Source organism: Mus caroli, unplaced genomic scaffold, assembly GCF_978045245.1.
Source record: "Mus caroli unplaced genomic scaffold, Mus_caroli_1 scaffold_15, whole genome shotgun sequence".
Lineage (NCBI taxonomy): Eukaryota > Metazoa > Chordata > Mammalia > Rodentia > Muridae > Mus > Mus caroli.
Window position 1 is genome coordinate 1,650,125 of NW_028227270.1, and position 17,349 is coordinate 1,667,473.

General features: G+C 44.4%; 1 pseudogene; it reads left to right on the forward strand.

Moving 5' to 3' along the window:
• The first annotated feature begins 1,222 nt into the window (after window positions 1-1,222).
• LOC110303838 (kinesin-like protein KIFC1 pseudogene) lies at window positions 1,223-2,970 on the forward strand (annotated as a pseudogene).
• Window positions 2,971-17,349: the final 14,379 nt, after the last annotated feature.

The window sequence follows — 17,349 nt, forward strand, 5'->3', positions numbered from 1 at the left end:
TTACATAATGATGAAGTCTCACACATTTCAAACCAAAGTGGATGAGATGAAGAAAAAAATGAAGCAAAGGACAGAGAAGCCAGGAGCTGCATAGCACGAGTTGTTCCTGAATCTTGTTGCCACTATCACCTAGACATAAGGACACCTTCTGAACTTCAAGCTCCATGAATTCCAAGAAGAATTAACAAGAATTAACATGAATTAACAAGAAGTCTGGGGGTGGAGAAGCAGAGACAGCTTAGCAGTTAAGGGCGTGTACCTCTCTTCCAGAAGACCTATACTCAATTCCCAGCACCCATGCCCAGTAAGTCACAAAGGCCTGTAAGTCTAGATGCAGAGGGTCTGAAGCCCTCTTTTGTACTCTGCAGGTACCTGCACATGCATGGTATGCACTCACCTATACCTACCTACACACACACACACAGTGGCACATAAACAAAAATAATATATATATGTGTGATATTTAATATTTATTTAATATATATTTATTTATAAATATACAATAAAATATCTATCTATAATAAATAATAAAAAATGAAAGAAAAAAATTTTCAAAATCAAATATCTGCTTTCCAAAGCTCCTATTACTGCTGCTGGTTCCACACTAGCATGCTGAAAATGAGCTACTAATCAAGATCACTGCTCAGCTTCCTTTAGAGGCAGAGCCCCTAGAACTTGTAAATATCATGATACCTTTCTCATTGAATTATCATTTTTCTGTTAATTTATTTTGCTTTCAAGGCAAAAATAATATTGTGTTGTTAACAACAGACAAATTGTACCCAGAAGGACAACCTTTTGCAGACACCATTGTTCTTTTTCTTGGGGGTGTAGGGTAGGAGGGCATCTTGATGGACCACTTCGGAAGTATTTACAAAGAGGAGGAAGAGGAAGAAGAAAAGGACTACGAACTATAGTGTTCATCAGTCATTAAGCATATTAACAAAATCTGGTAAAGGTAGAAAGAATGTTAACACCCAAAAATTGCCACTTTGGCTTAACAATTATTTTGTGCTGAAAAGCCAGGTGGGGCTACATAGTAGGATCTTGTGTAGAAAAGAACGAACAGAAATTCTAAAGTGGCAGGTGTGGGGGATTGGTGTGGCAGATTGGCCTGGCTCCTGGATGGCCTGGCTCTGGCGTTTTGCAGCACGAGCCCTTGAGAGGACATGGGTCTCGGGGCACCAGCACCCTGCCTGCTGCCTTTGCATCCCGTCCTGTGCAGACCACCATGGATGTGCAGGTGCAGAGACCACCTTTGTTGGAAGTGAAGAGGAACATAGAGCTGAAGACAACCCTGGTCAAGTCCTCCTCCCAACTTCTCGTGTCAGCAAGCAGGTTCAAGAGGCGTCCTGACCAGATGGAGGATGCCTTGGAGCCCGCAAAGAAACGGACACGAGGCATGGGTGCAGTGACCAAAGTTGACACATCCTGTCCCAGAAGACCACTCCTCAGCACAGTGTCACAGACCCAGGGCCACATTGCAGCTCAGAAAGGCCCTAAGAAGACAGGACCTCATGGGTGCTCTACTGTTGGTTCAGTGCTGAGGAACCAGAAGCCAGCTCCCGCTGCTCCTGCCCAGAAGCCTGGCACATCCACTGATCCTGTGGTGGTAAGGAAGAGACCTGGCAAACACCCTGCCTGGGACCTGATGGGCCGGTTGTGTGACCTCAATGAAGAGTTGAAACGCTATCATTAGAAGACTCAAACGCTGGAACGGGAGAACCGGGGGCTTCGGAAGCAACTCAGAGAGGTCCAGGAGCAGGCCACGACCCTGGGGACAGATCGAAACACCCTGGAAGGGTAGCTGGCCAGTGTACACAACCGAGGTGAGCAGGAACAGCAGAGGCTGGAGACACTGAGTGCCGGTGTCTTGGAACTGGAGGAATGTCTGGGTACCATGGAAAGACTGGTTCAGAAGCTTCAGAGAGAACGGCTGCAATTACAGGAGGAGCAGAGCACACTGAGCACCCAACTGGAGGAGCAGGAGAGGTGGTTTCAGGCCGCAGAAGCAGCTCTGTCAAGCAGCCAAGAAGAGGCGGTATTTCTTCGGCAGAAGACTGAAGCCCAGGTGACCCTACTGGCTGAGCAAGGAGACCCGCTCTATGAGTTAGAGATGGAACGCCGGTGACTCCACAACCAGCTGCAGGAACTGAAGGGCAATATCCGGGTGTTCTGCCACGTGTGCCCTGTCCTCACAGGGGAATCCACTCCATCTCCTGGCTTCCTCGTGTTTCCTCCTGGCCCTGCTGGACCCTCTGATCCCCCAACTCGCCTTAGCCTCTCACGGTCTGATGATCAGCGCTCCACCCTGACTGGGGCACCGGCACCCACTACCCTCCATGATTTCTCCTTTGATTGGGTGTTCCTGCCAGGAAGCAGCAGGAGGAAGTGTTTGAGGAGATCTCCATGCTTGTCCAGTCAGCACTGGATGGCTACTCTGTGTACATTTTTGCCTATGGACAGACAGGCAGTGGCAAGACCTTCACTATGGAAGGTGGGCCTAGGGGAGATCCCCAATTGGAAGGGCTGATCCCTCAGGTCATGCGGCATCTGTTCTCTGTGGCCCAAGAGATGAGTGGCCAGGGCTGGACATACAGTTTTGTGGCGAATTATGTAGAGATCTACAATGAGACCGTTCGAGACCTGCTAGCTACTGGGCCCCGCAAGGGACAAGGGGGTGAGTGTGAGATTCGTTGGGCAAGCCCAGGGAATGAGGAGTTTACTATCACCAATGCACTATATGTCCCTGTTTCCTATGAGAAAGAGGTGGAGGCTCTGCTCCATTTGGCTCATCAGAACCGGGCTGTGGCCCACACTGCCCAGAATAAGAGATCATCATGGAATCATAGTGTGTTCCAGCTGCAGATTTCTGGAGAGCATACAGCTTGGGGCCTGCAGTGTGGTGCTTTGTGGTGGCTGGTGACTGACAGCTGTGTCACATTCTTTCTGTTTCTTTGCCTCTCTTGAAATAGACTTGCCTTTCAGTCTTGACTTCCTCTTCTTCTGGTTCTGCCCTGGTGCTTCCGTTTTACTTGTTTACCTGGCAATAAAGAGATGGAGAGAGCAGAGCTTTAGGGGAGGAGAATAGGCCGGGGATGGGCAAAATCACAAATGGGACTTGGAAGAGGAAAGGAGTCTGGAAGGGAGGCTACAAAGAGTAGATTAGTGGGGAGCAGGGTAGGTAGGGAAGAAGGAGAGCCACAAAAACATACTTCCTCAAAATATCCTACTAGTGCCTCACACACTCGCTAATTTGAAACAATGAAAACACTTAAAAATGTTTAGTTACTACTTATTCTACTTTTCCATTGGAGAGTGAAGAAGCTGAGTCTGTAGCAAATCCAAGAACTGTGCCAGTTATGTGGTCCCCAGGTGTCTGTGGGGACCCCAGGCATCGACAGAACAAGCAGCACTGAAATGCTTGTATGGCTTAGTACAGATCTATAAATATTTGGGGCTGATACTTCGAAGTGATTCTGAAGTCCCTGCCCAAAAGAATTTGAGTTTAAGTTAGACAGCATCATCAGGGGAAATCCTTACATGAGGATGCTATCTTTACATGTCTATCTGCTAAGACAATTTCTTCACGTTTCCTTATACTTGGACCCTGTCTTCACATCCTCTCTTCTCTCACTCAGGGGCAGCAATTCTGTGAAAAGCTTGGTTTCCTCCTTCAATTGTTCAAACAATCAGCCTGAGTAACTAGAAGTGGGTTGTTCTTTTTACCTGCTCTTCACACAGCAACAGGCAGATTCACAATGGTTCATCCCCCTGAAGAAGCCATATTTTAAGATTTTGAAATAAGGACATAGGCCAGGCCAGCTTCAGGCCTATAACCAGTACAGTCAAATGAGTCCCAGGCTTATACACTACTATGCTTGGTTCAATATTCTACCAGTGCCACCCTGAAATGATTAATTTTTATACAAGGAGCCCACCTTTTTCTACACCCTGCTGATAACAACACCATTATGCAGACTAGCTAACACGAAGAAAAGATGTTCATTTAACCTCACAGTTTCAGACATTGAAGGTTGAGGGGACCACAATTGTCAATGGCCTTCTTATGTGTGTGTGGTACCTCAAGGTGGTACCAGCCCTGACCAGGCTAAGCCTGCTATTTAAAAAAAAAAAAAAAAAAAAAAAAAGTCACATGACTAGATTGATCCACCCAAGGGAACAGAGCACCAATCTCTTCCAATATCTCAACATGGAGAGCAAATATCAATGAATTTAGAAGACAAATTATAAGCACAGTGTTGCAGGGTCTCCCGTCTTCATTTCCTGCTTGGCCCTGTAAAGCATCCATCTGGTGTGGTGCCTGGGTCACTGGTTTCACAGTGCAAGGCTCTCTGTTCTGCAAGGAGAGGAGTCATACAGAGAAAGAAGGACCATTCTCTCTTTACGTTTTGGCATAGTATCACAAAAACCAAACAAACACCATCACCCACCATTTAAAGAGGAGCAACACACACACAATTTCCAAAATAAATCTCCAAAGATGGTATAATCATCTCATAAATATTTACAGGGATTCATAGCTGGACATCAGTCCCTCCTTTTCTCTAGATCCTTTTTATTTAGGGTCATCCAACATCGACATCTGACAGAGGGAAATCTGTGAAGCTAATACAGAGAGAACCAAGATTGCCAAAAATAAATGTCTCCATCCTGAGCTGAAGAATGCGTTGCTTGTGTGCTCATGGGTTATAGGAAATGTGGGTCTTATTTACCCAGTTTTGCAAAGCCAACACCTATCAGAAACACGCATTCTTATTTTTGCTGATGTAGACTGGGTCTCAAAGCAGTACAATGCCTGTTCATGGAAACGAACAAAGAACACATTTGTATCTTTATCTGAGATGGCTTGCCAGAATCCATTCCAAATGAGCAGAGTAACCTTTGCTCTTACAGTTGTATATTTTACTGAATTTCATAAACCCAGAGCTGAGCAGATTTTTGCATGTAGGGAAATAACCTGATATCTGGAAAGCAAGGATGCAGCAGAGCTGAAAATTTGGTGCCTCGTCCATTACCCATCATTGATCTCACTGAAGCCACAATGGAGTCCATCTTCTAGGGGTCTCAGAGCCCAGGTTTGAGCTTCACTTCCCCACCCAGGCACTGGTGAAAACACTAGCACAGGATACGACTCATCAACTCTTTCTTCATCCCAAGGTATCTCACACAATAGTGATATTTCAACACAGCAGCCAGTGGGTGAATATGATGCACACGTTGGGTGTCACTCTCTAGTGCTCTTCTGTCTTTAGGTATCTATTATCTTAAACATCTATCTAGTACTCTATTATATTGTTTCATTTCAGACAAGGTCCCTTACAGAACCTGGAACTCACTGAGGAGGTACAGTGGCTAGCCAAGAAGCTCCAGGGTCCTCCCATCTCTGGCCCATCCGCACCGAGTTTATAGATGTGTGCTACCCGACCAGGTTCATTTATGTGCATGCCACGGAACCAAACTGAGGTCCCCATGCATGTGTGGCAAGCACTATCCTAAGCATTGCATGGCAGTTCCCTACTCCCCATCAGTGTGGAAGGAACAGCTCAGGGACCCCAGGAAGCAAACAAAAGGCCATACATCTGGGAGAAGAAAGAGTGGGAATATTCTTGAGGGCCCTTCCCTGGCAATATGAAAGGGAGTAACCTGAGGCAGTACAACATAGAAGAAAACTCTTACTCCTGGGAACATTTAAACCAAGAGCAAGCCTGTTCTACGGAGACCAGGGCCTCAGGTCGTCCACACAGGGGCACAGAGTTCTTCAGAACCAAGGAGCACCCCCACCCAATGGGGACTTCAGTTCATTCCAGAACCAGGGCACCAGGTTCTACTGTATCCCAGGAAATGGCAGCCCAATGGGGTAACCTGTGGGTGATTAGAAACTGGAAGACTCAAGTAAGGAATGTTTGAAAAGCTGTACATTAAATCCCTGATAGACCTCAAAAGCTTTATGGATCGTTCAGATGACAATGCATCCATACCAACCCACAGTGCTGGATAGTTTAAAGTCAACTTGACACAAGCTAAAGCAATTGAGAAAATGCCTCCATTTAAGAGCTGACTGTAGGCAAGGCTGTAGGGCATTTGTTTAATTAGTGATTGATGTAGAAGAGCCCCGCCCATTGTGGGTGGGACATCCCTAGATTGGTGGTTTCTATTAGAAGCCGTGGGGAGCAAGCCAGTAAGCAGCACCCTTCCATGGCCTCTGCATCAGCTGCCACACCCAGGTTCCTGCCCTGTGAGAGTTCCTTTTTTGACTACCTTCAGTAATGAACTATGAAGTGGAAGCAAGTCTCCTCAACTTGCTTTTGGTCATGGTGTCTCATCATAGCCATAGAAACTCTAACTGAGACAGCCTCCAATGACACACAAACAGGAATGGTGGGTGATACCCCGGTAGAGTTAAAGAGAGTCGTGCAGGCCACCACCTGAGAAGCATCCAACCTTGATTTGACAGTTAGCTAGTCACTTTGTAATTGCTAATCTTAGACCTTAGAAACAAATATCATACACATTATCTTTAATTCTTATTCACTATATTACCGTATACCATCTTCTAAATACCTTAAATAACTTATTCGGCTCTTTATCACTTAAAAAAGCCTTTAGGCTTTTTTAAACATATATTTGTCCTAATCTGTCTTAGTTAAGGTTTTACTGCTATGAACAGACACCATGACCAAGGCAACTCTTTTTTGGGGGGTTGGGGTTTTTTTTGTTTTGTTGGTGGTGGTGGTGGTGGTGGTGGTGGTGGTGGTTTTGGTTTTGGTTTTTTTGGGGGGGAGGGGAGAGCTCAAGACAGGGTTTCTTTGTATAGCCCTGGCTGTCCTGGAACTCACTTTGTAGACCAGGCTGGCCTCGAACTTAGAAATCTGCCTGCCTCTGCCTCCCAAGTGCTAGGATTAAAGGCATATGCCACCACCGCCCAGCCCAAGGCAACTCTTATAAGGACAGCATTTAATTGGGGCTGGCTTACAGGTTCAGAGGTTCAATTCATTATCATCCAGACGGGAACATGGCAGCATCCAGGCAGGCATGGTGCTGGAGGAGCTGAGAGGTCTACATCTTCATCTGAAGGCTGCTAGCAGAATACTGGCTTCCAGGCAGCTAGGAGGAGGGTCTTAAAGACCACACCCACAGTGACACACCTACCCCTACAATGCCACACCTCCTAATAGTGCCACTCCCTGGGCCAAGCATATAGAAACCATTACACTGTGTAAACATATTTTTGTCTTAATCTTTATATACAAATGTTCATTTATTAAAATTGTTATCTATCATTTTTTTCATGTTTTAATTTATGAGACATAATAATCATGTAGATAGATCTTCCACTTTTTTAAAAAATAAAATTGATTGGGATGGCCTGCATAGCTTTTTAATTATAAAAATATATATATTAATATTTAACCATTTTGTGATTTTAGGCCAGCACAGCTGGACAGAGGAGGATAGGGCAGAAGCCCTGTATTTGGGTCCTTAAAAGCCCATTTTAGTATTTGTTTGTGTTTAAAGAGGTCAAACATATCTTGAAAATCCTTTGTTTGTGTGTGTGTGTGTGTGTGTGTATGTGCACATGCACATGCATGTGCATAAGTGTGTGTGTGTGTGTGTGTGTGTAGAAAGGCATATACATAAGTAACTTTTATCTAAAGGGGAAAGCCTGCCTTTAGGCAGTAAAACTCAACAGAACCCACCTGAACAGCTCCCTTGTGGCAGCAGCTGTAATTGCCCTTTAGTTTTGGATGTTGTTATTGTTGAAATCTGTCAACCTTAAAGTGTTTGCCTTTTCTGTTAGTATGTTAGTGTTGTATATCATACAAACTTTATTAAAATTAAGACAAAACAAACCATTAAAATCATAACATAAACATCATTGTAGCTCCAGGAAGTTGAGAGAAGAGATAAACTAGAGGAGCGCTTTAAGTCTCACTAAGGAATGCCAGCAGCTTGATTTTAGTTTTTAGTTTTTACCTTTTGTATTTATATCTCAGGCTGTGTTGTCCTCCTTCTTGTCACACAGAGAGGGTCCTTTTGACCCAGGACAGGGGTTAAGGACATACTAGGTCTCCTATGGGAGGGCCAGATCCCATAGTCTAGGGTTGGCGGTTTGAGATAAAACATCGTAAGACAATTTGTCAATAACAGCTGTTCTGTCTTAACTCAGATGTGGCTCACTGCCCTGTCAGTATACAAGAGATAATTTAAGAATTAGTTTGGAAGTTTGAGCTTGTAAAACCTGATGTGTAGACAGGAAGGATGGGAGGGGAAAGAGAAAAGGGACCTGAAGGTGGGAAACACTTCAGATGCCTTGTCACTGTCTCAGTCTGGGGTTAATTGCTTCAAGGAAATGGAAATGGAAAAGCTGAGACCAAAAGGCAAGTCGGGAGGAAAGCATCTATTCAGCTTACACTTCCAGATCATAGTCCATCACTGGAAGAAGTCAGGACAGAAACTCAAAGCAGAAGGAATCTGGAGACAGGAGCTGATGCAGAGGCCATGGAAAGGTGTTACTTACTGGCTTGCTTTCCCTGGCTTGCTCAGCCTGCTTTCTTTGAGAACCCAGGACAACCAACCCTGGGAAGGTACCACCTAAAATGGACTATGCCCTCCCCGTTGATCACTAATTGAAAAAAATGCCTTACAGCTAGCTGGATCTCCTGGAGGCATTTCCTCAACTGAGGCTCCTTCGTCTCTGGTGACTCTAGCTTGTGTCAAATTGACACACAAAACTAGGCAGCAGAGTCATCAGGAGGTTTTCTGGACCTGGGGCTTCTCCTGCCACACTCCCTGCATGCACACACACACACACACACACAGAGTCAGCTAAATGGGTAGAAGCTATTTTTATTAAATTTTATAAGAGAGAGAACTTTTCCCTCATCCTCTGAGGCCTCAATAATTGAAAGTAGGGGCTGGAGAGATGGCTCAGCGGTTAAGGGCACTGATTGCTCTTCTGAAGGTCCTGAGTTCAAATCCCAGCAACCACATGGTGGCTCACAACCATCCATAATGAGATCTGGCGCCCTCTGAGTGTCTGAGGATAGCTGCAGTGTACTTACATATAATAAATAAATAAATCTTTTTTTGTTTGTTTGGTTTTTGTTTTGTTTTTCGAGACAGGGTTTCTCTTTATAACCCAGCTGACCTGAAACTCACTTTGTAGACCAGGCTGGCCTCGAACTCAGAAATCTGCCTGCCTCTGCCTCCCAAGGGCTGGGATTAAAGGCATGTGCCACCACGGAAAAGCAAAGGTTTTAACAATGAACCCTTCAGTTAGTTTGTATAACTCTGTATCCTTTCTCCAGCAATCACAGGCTGGCAGGCATACTCAGGCCTCTGACAGAGGAAGCTATGGAAGAAGACAACTCAGCTTCTGATGCTTTCTTTACTCAGACACCCTCCAGAATTAAAGGAGAGGTTTTCAGCAATGGGCAGGCCAAAGAGTGATTAGATTTGAATTTTGCTCCATTGCCAGTAAATAAAATATTGCATCTGGATAACTCTGTGCTCCATCAAATGAAGTTCAAAGCAGCCAATATACACATAGAGGCAGAAAGTAATGTTAGCTCAACACACTCACCCAAGAAAGATCATGGGTTGGTTGGTTTGTTTGTTTGTTTTTGTTTTTGTTTTTGAGACAGGGTTTCTCTGTATAGCCCTGGCTGCCATGGAACTCACTTTGTAGACCAGACTGGCCTCAAACTCAGAAATCTGCCTACCTCTGCCTCCCAAATGGATCATGGGTTTCTTAAAGTATGTGAGGTAACCTAAGTGAGACCTTGGCTCTTGTAGACTGGAAACTACACAAGGGCAGGTATTTGGCCTGTTGTGCTCCCTAGGAGCTAATAAAGTACCTACCACAGAGTAAGTAATAAATAGTTGGCAGATGAATGAGATTGGGTCGAGCAGAAAGAAGTATACTCCTACAGTGATGTAGTGCTGCAGGAAAATGACAGACAGAATGATAGCAATGGATGCTTTCACAATCACTGCCAGCCAACATCATTGTGGTGGTTTGAATTTACTTGCCCCCCTAGGGAGTGGCACTGTTGGGAGGTGTGGCCTAGAAGGAGGAAGTCTGTCACCCTGGGGGTGGACTTTGAAATCCTCCTCCTGGTTCCTTGCAAGACAATCTTCTCCTGTTTGACTTTGGAACAAGATGAAGAACTCTCAGCTCCAGCACCATGCCTGCCAGGCTCCCGCCTTGATGATAATGGACTGAACCTCTGAACCTGTAAGCCAGCCCTAATTAAATATTGTCCTTTATAAGAGTTGCCTTGCTCATGCTGTCTCTAAACATCAATGGAAACCCTAACTAAATTAATCATCATCATCATCATCATCACTACTGTTATTACTGTTTTCCTTCACAATTAAGTGTATTTTAAAAAATACTTAGTACTTTTAATCTATTTACTTCTTCCCATGTACTATAAAAAAAAAAATCCAGGATTTGGAAGTTATCAGAACACAAGTGCTATATGAATGCTCCAGGGGGATACTACAATACTGACAGTTGCTCATCCAAAATGGAAGATCTGCTCTAGACTTTGACAAACAAGTTGCACAGCAAGCAGAAAACATAGTCATACTTCCTGCAGAAATCCTTCAGAAAGACACACAACAATAAAAATCGACCATAAAAAAAAATAAAGGAATGACTTGTTTTGTTTTGTTTTGTTTTGTTTATAAAACATTAATTGGGGCTGGCTTACAGGTTCAGAGGTTCAGTCCATTATCATCAAGGTGGGAGCATGGCAGCATCCAGGCTGTCATGGTGCAGGCAGAGCTGAGAGTTCTACATCTTCATCCAAAGGCTGCTAGTGGAAGGCTGACTTCCAGGCAACTGGGGTGAGAGTCTTAAGCCCACACCCACAGTGACACACCTACTCCAACCAGGTCATACCTATTCCAACAAGGCCACACCTCCAAATGGTGCCACTCTCTGGTCCAAGAATATACAAACCATCACATTCCACTCCCTGGCCCTCATAGACTTGTTCAAAAACATAAGTCTATGGGGGCCATAGCATAATGCAAATGCATTTAGTCCAACTTTCAAAGTCCTCATAGTCTATAGCAGTCTCAACAATGTTAAAAGTCCAAAGTTCAAGGTCTCTTCTAAGATTCATCCAACTAATTAACTGTAATCTCCAAAGCAAGGCAGGAAACCAGCTGGGCAAATTCCAAACTCTGTATCTCCATGGCTGATGTCAAAGCAGTCTTCAGATCTCCATTCCTTTTTCATCTTTGTTGACTGCAACAAACTGCTTTCTCCTGGGCTAGTTCCACTCCCTGTTAGCAGCTTTCCTCAGCATGTATCCCAGGACTCTGGCATCTTTAACATCTTTGAGTCTCCAAGGCAATTTCAATGTTATAGCTTCTTGTTTCAGTGTCTGGGATTCCAGTTGATCTTTTGGACTCCTCTTAAGGGCTGGCATCACTTCTCCAACTCTGCCCTCTGTAGCATTCTAAGCTCAGGTTGATCCACTCCACTACGGCTGCTGTTCTTGGTGATCATCCCATGGTACTGACATCTCCAATACACTGGGGTATTCTACTCCAATGAGGCTTCACCAATAGCCTCTCATAGGCTCTCTTCATGGTGCCAAGCATCAAATCCTTTGCCTGACCCCTTCAGTCCTAGGCCATCAACTATAGCTGAGGCTGAAAGACCTCCAAAGGGAGATCCTCACTCAAGTCTTGGGATAATAGAGGACCCCCAAAAACTCATGAGAAACTAAGCTTGATGCAAACCACATTAGGCTTTATTCGGGAAAAGCCAGAGCTCTGGGGATGACTCATATCCCATGCAGGGGTAGAGGAGTCGACCCAGAGGTTCCCCAGGGGTCCCAGTTTTTATAGGCCCTCAGGTGGGAAAGGAGAAGGAGGGAGTAGAGGATTTCCTGATCTAAACAATATCTATTTTCAAGAAATGGGTATGGGAGGGGTACAAGGAAAGAGTCTGGTGCAGGTGCAGCAACTCAGGATTGCCCCCCCACCCTGTGGTTGCTGGGGAGATTTTCTGACTCTTCCCCAGCAACCAATATCACAAACACCTGGCAATGGGCTTCATCAGTGGGCACACACATGGGTTCAAGGAACGGTCAAAACATTGGCAGACACACAGGTTCTAGGAGCGGCCAGAGCATTGTGCACCTCTATTTTTCTAAATCAGTGAAGCTAGTTCTGCTAACAATGAAATCTATTTTGCCAATTTTGGGGCTTCTGTGACCTTTTACATTCTGTCAGGATCTTTCATTCCTCACTTCTTCTAGTTACTAGTTCTAATCTTAGAACTAGACTGCAATCTCTTCTTCAAGGTTCTGCAGAAACTGGTATTGTTGTCTTAGTACTAACAGCTGGACGGCACCAATCCTTTCTTTAACAAAGGTCACCAATTTAGTAAGAATTATCGGGCCACATGTCAGCAGTAAGAGCAAAATTATTAGAGGGCCCATCAGAGTAGAAATGAGGGTGGTCAACCAAGGGGATTTATTCTTCAGGAGCTTGCTTTATGTGAGAGGCATGAATCTAAGCAGAGATGCCTTTTACTTTGACAGCAGTGGAGGTGGTCAGCAGCACGATGTAAGGGCCTTTCCAAGGAGGTTCTAGATTCCCAGCTCGGTGTCATCAGACGAGAACTGCATCTCCCACCTGGAACTGATATGGTACCATCAAATCTCCTGGTTCATAGGCCTCCTTGAGCTGCTCCCAGGTGGTGTTTTTGACCACTTCTAGGGAGGTTCAGAGGTTCAGTCCATTATCATCAAGGTGGGAGCATGGCAGCATCCAGGCTGTCATGGTGCAGGCGGAGCTGAGAGTTCTACATCTTCATCCAAAGGCTGCTAGTGGAAGACTCTTGTTTTGTTTTGATTTTACTCATATAGCACAGTAACTCTAGGGTCCTTGTCTTAATAGAGAAGGCTTGAATTAAATTGTGTTCTTCAAATGTCTGCTTCACAGTGTGCAGAGATAATACTCTGGAAGTCCCAGGAAAAAACAGCCCCTCAGTCTTGATGAAAACTGGCTAGTTTTCATTAATAACTTTCATCTGACTACCAATAGTCAGATTTCCATTCTGTGACATCATTAAGATACATTCCTCTTTCCTTCCTATTTGAGAACTAACAGATCTGGTTTTGATGGAAGTGAAGATCTGATTCGGGGTCCTCATTTGGGAAAAAATAGACAGCAATGAGACTGAGACCCAGGGATTTAGGCTGAAGAGAAATGCCTAGAGTCCCAAAAGACCTGGGAAGTAGCAAGCATTAGATTATGAAGGAGCCAGAGATGAGTGAAGGGCTCAAGAGATTGAGGCCTACTCTTCTAGAGGATCAGGGTTCAATTCCCAGCACCCACACTATACTACTCACAACCTGCTCCAGCGCCAGAGAAATCTAATACCAACACCATGTGATACCCACACAGACATGTACACTGTATTGGCTGGTTTTGTGTGTCAACTTGACTCAGGCTGGAGTTATCACAGAGAAAGGAGCTTCAGTTGGGGAAATGCCACCATGAGATCCAGCTGTGGGGCATTTTCTCAACTAGTGATCAAGGGGAGAGGGCCCAATGTGGGTGGGGCCATCCCTGGGCTGATAGTCCTTGTTTCTATAAGAAAGCAATCTGGGCAATCCAGGGGAAGCAAGCCAGTAAGTAACACCCTTCCATGGCCTCTGCATCAACTCCTGCTTCCTGACCTGCTTGAGTTCAAGTCCTGACATCCTTTGGTGATGAACAGCAACATGGAAGTGTAAACTGAATAAACCCTTTCCTCCCCAACTTGCTTTTGGTCATGATTTTGTGCAGGAATAGAAACCCTGACTAAGACATACATGTATACATAAATAAAAATGATAGATTTTAGCTGGGCATGGTGGCGCATGCCTTTAATCCCAGCACTCGGGAGGCAGAGGCAGGCGGATTTCTGAGTTCGAGGCCAGCCTGGTCTACAAAGTGAGTTCCAGGACAGCCAGGGCTATACAGAGAAACCCTGTCTCGAAAAACCAAAAAAAAAAAAAAAAAAATGATAGATTTTTAAAAAGGATATGGAGCAATAATATTCCAAGGCTCTGTAAAATTTTATATATATATATATATATATATACAATATATAGTGTCATGTATTATATATAAAACAGATATTTTATAAATTTAAGTTAATATAATTTTAAACTATATATTAAATATACATAAATTAAAATTTTCTCATCATACTGAGTGAGTTATTCATAAACAACAGAGTTTGGATTTTTGTTAATGGGAGATTCATTTTGACTGACTATACCATTTGCTGGCCAAGTGACCACAGGTGCATTATTTAAGTGCTCAGAGTTTCACATTCTCATTTGAAAAATGGGAATAATGCCCTCCACCTTCTAAGCTCTTTAAAAAGGTCTTGTGAAATATGTATTATACATATTATATTATACACATGTATATATACATATGTATTGTACATATTATATATATATATTTAATTTACCTATTTGCATGTGTGGTGCACACCTTTAATCCCTGCACTGGGTAGGCAGAGGCAGAGCAGATGGATCTCTATGAGTCCGGTAAATTATATCATCAATCATGTGAGTCACTCATCCACACAGCACTCTGCTGGGTTCCTTACAGGTAATAATGAAGATAAGGAAGAGTTCCTATGCCGCAGGGCTCAAATCTCCAGGAAACACTGGGCTGTGACCAGGCCACTTCATCGTCTGGGTCTGACACTTTTTTGGAAGTTACTAAGTTAGTCAGCCCCTTACTCTTCACCTGAGTAACAGAAGGTGCAAGGGACAGAGAATGCTGTTACTCATTTCCTGCAGGCATCTGAGCGGTTTGCTTTGCCTATGGAGTCCTGCAGGGGGAGGACCCAGGTGAGTGGTACCAGACTGGCCTTGACAACTCAGTGTTTGCTTGTTAGCCTTGAAGACATGGAGGAACACCTGTGGAAGAACAACCAGTGGAGTGAGGCATCTCTTTCCATCACACAGGTTCTAGGGATCAAACTCAAGTCATCAGGCTTGAGAGGCAAGCACCTTTACCTGCTGAGCCGTCGAGCCAGCCCCCATGTTAGTTAAAAGGGCTTTTGGCCAGAAGAAGTGAGAAAGGCACCCAGAACTGTGTTTGGAGCCCAGGAACCCTGATGCCTGCTAAGTCTTGCAATTAGGGGATCTTCTGTCAGCTCCTGCTGTTACAGTAAAGGCACACATGAGGCAGTTGTGTCTTTGCAGCCATCTGGTTTTTGTTTGTTCCTTTGTTTGTTTACAGCTTTCTTAATAAAATTGTTAAAAAGCTGAAAATTTGTGTTCTTTTTAAGTGGCCCAAGGGAAAAATACAGGGTGGAGTGGACACAGATGAGGATACTCAATTTTTTTTCCTCCTTTGGTTACAGGACTAACTGGTGGATCTTTTTAAAGGAAATCCTCAGGGGACCTTAGGCATACTGGTTCTCCTGTGTGCTGGGCCATAAGATAACCAGCACACAGGGAGCAACCCCGAGCACTTTGGGAAACCCTTCTGCTGAACTAACATGGATGATGACTGATCCACCCAGATGCTTTCCCCCAAATTAATCTAGGGGACACCTGCAACTTCCATTTTACACCTTCTTGCTTCTGTTTAGGCTAGGCTACCCCTGAACTCATATTCACTTTGCCTTGCCTCTCTATTATGAGGATTAGAGTTCTGTGCCACCACTTCTGCACAGGAGAATCTTTCTATTTTTAGCCATTTCCAGAGCAAATTTCTGCATCACAAGTGAATTCAGTTGCAGAAATCGGACTGATTAATGTCATGAGAGTGCTGGCCCTGACACAGAATACCCAGCCACGTGGCCTTAAGAGTGTATCTTTTATGTGCTTCCAAGGCTTGGAAGTGCTTCACATTTTATAAGCCTCAATTCACCCAATGGTCTTTCAGAAACTCTATCCTCTCAGTAGGAAAGGTATCTTTACTCAGGCATGTTTACTCAGTCAGGTGGATCCCTGTGAGTTCCAGACCAGCCTGATTTACACTGAGAATTCTGGGACAGACAGAGCTATATTGTGAGAGGAAAAAATAATTGAAGAGAGAGAGGGAGGAAGTGGAGAAGGGAGAGAATGAGGGAGGGAGGACTGAGCGATGGATGGTTCTGAATGACAGGCCTTGCTGCATTTGTGGAGAATAAATGGAAGCAGCTCTGTAAAACAGTGCTCAGGAACTGGGAGAGTCAGCAATGATATTTCTCTTCGGATTTCCCCTGTGTAAGACAAATGCCTGGGAAGTTAGTAGCTCTCACTCTGCAGCCCACCCTTTCCCTTTAGTGCCAACTGTGTTCTCTACACTATGCTGAGGTTGTGGGTACTAGTGCTCAAGAATGGGCAAACTCAGCCGGGCGTGGTGGCGCTCGCCTTTAATCCCAGCACTCAGGAGGCAGAGGCAGGTGGATTTCTGAGTTCGAGGCCAGCCTGGTCTACAGAGTGAGTTCCAGGACAGCCAGGACTACACAGAGAAACCCTGTCTCAAAAAACAAAAAAAAAAAAAACAAACAAAAAAACAAACAAACAAAAAAAAAAAAACAAGAATGGGCAAACTCTATTCCCATTTCAAGATAGTATTTTGTACTATGTTGGATTATGGATTGCATTTTTACCTTTTAAGTATTCCCAGGACTTTTAAGTCATCTTCTTTCCCCCCAGAAAGACCTAAACTGTAATCTAAGTTATGTACCAGGCAGGACAGTGATCACACATCTGTCAGTGTGAGGAGAACACTTAAGTAGCATCTCTTTCCCTTCATGACACATGAGAACCAGGATGCCTAAATCCTCTAAGGACTTCCTTTAAAACAAACCACCAGTTAGTCCTGTAACTGACAGTAGGAAACAATAGAGTTTCAACCTCTGTCCACTCTACCCTTCCTTCACCTTTTCCCTTGGGGCCATTTTAAGAAAAACACAAACTTCCAGCTTTTTAACACCTTTATTTTAAAAGCTGTAAACAAACAAACAAACAAACACCAGGTGGCTGAAAAGACACAAATACTTTTGTGTTTGTTTGCTGTAAGAGCAGGAGCTGACAGAAGATTCCCTAATTGAAATTCTTAGCAGGCATCTGGGCTCCTGGCCTCAAACAGAGTTCTAGGTGGGTTTTTCACTTCTTCTCCTGACCAAAACCCCTTTGAAGCCATGCCCAGTAGCCTAGGCACTTCGGACTGTCAGAAGCAGGATCCTGGTCAGGGCAGTCTCTACCATTACAGGCAAGTGCTGCTAGAGGGATGGAGTCCCTTTACTTTCTGGACCATGCAAGTGAAGCAGGCCTGGGATTCTGTTCCTGAGGT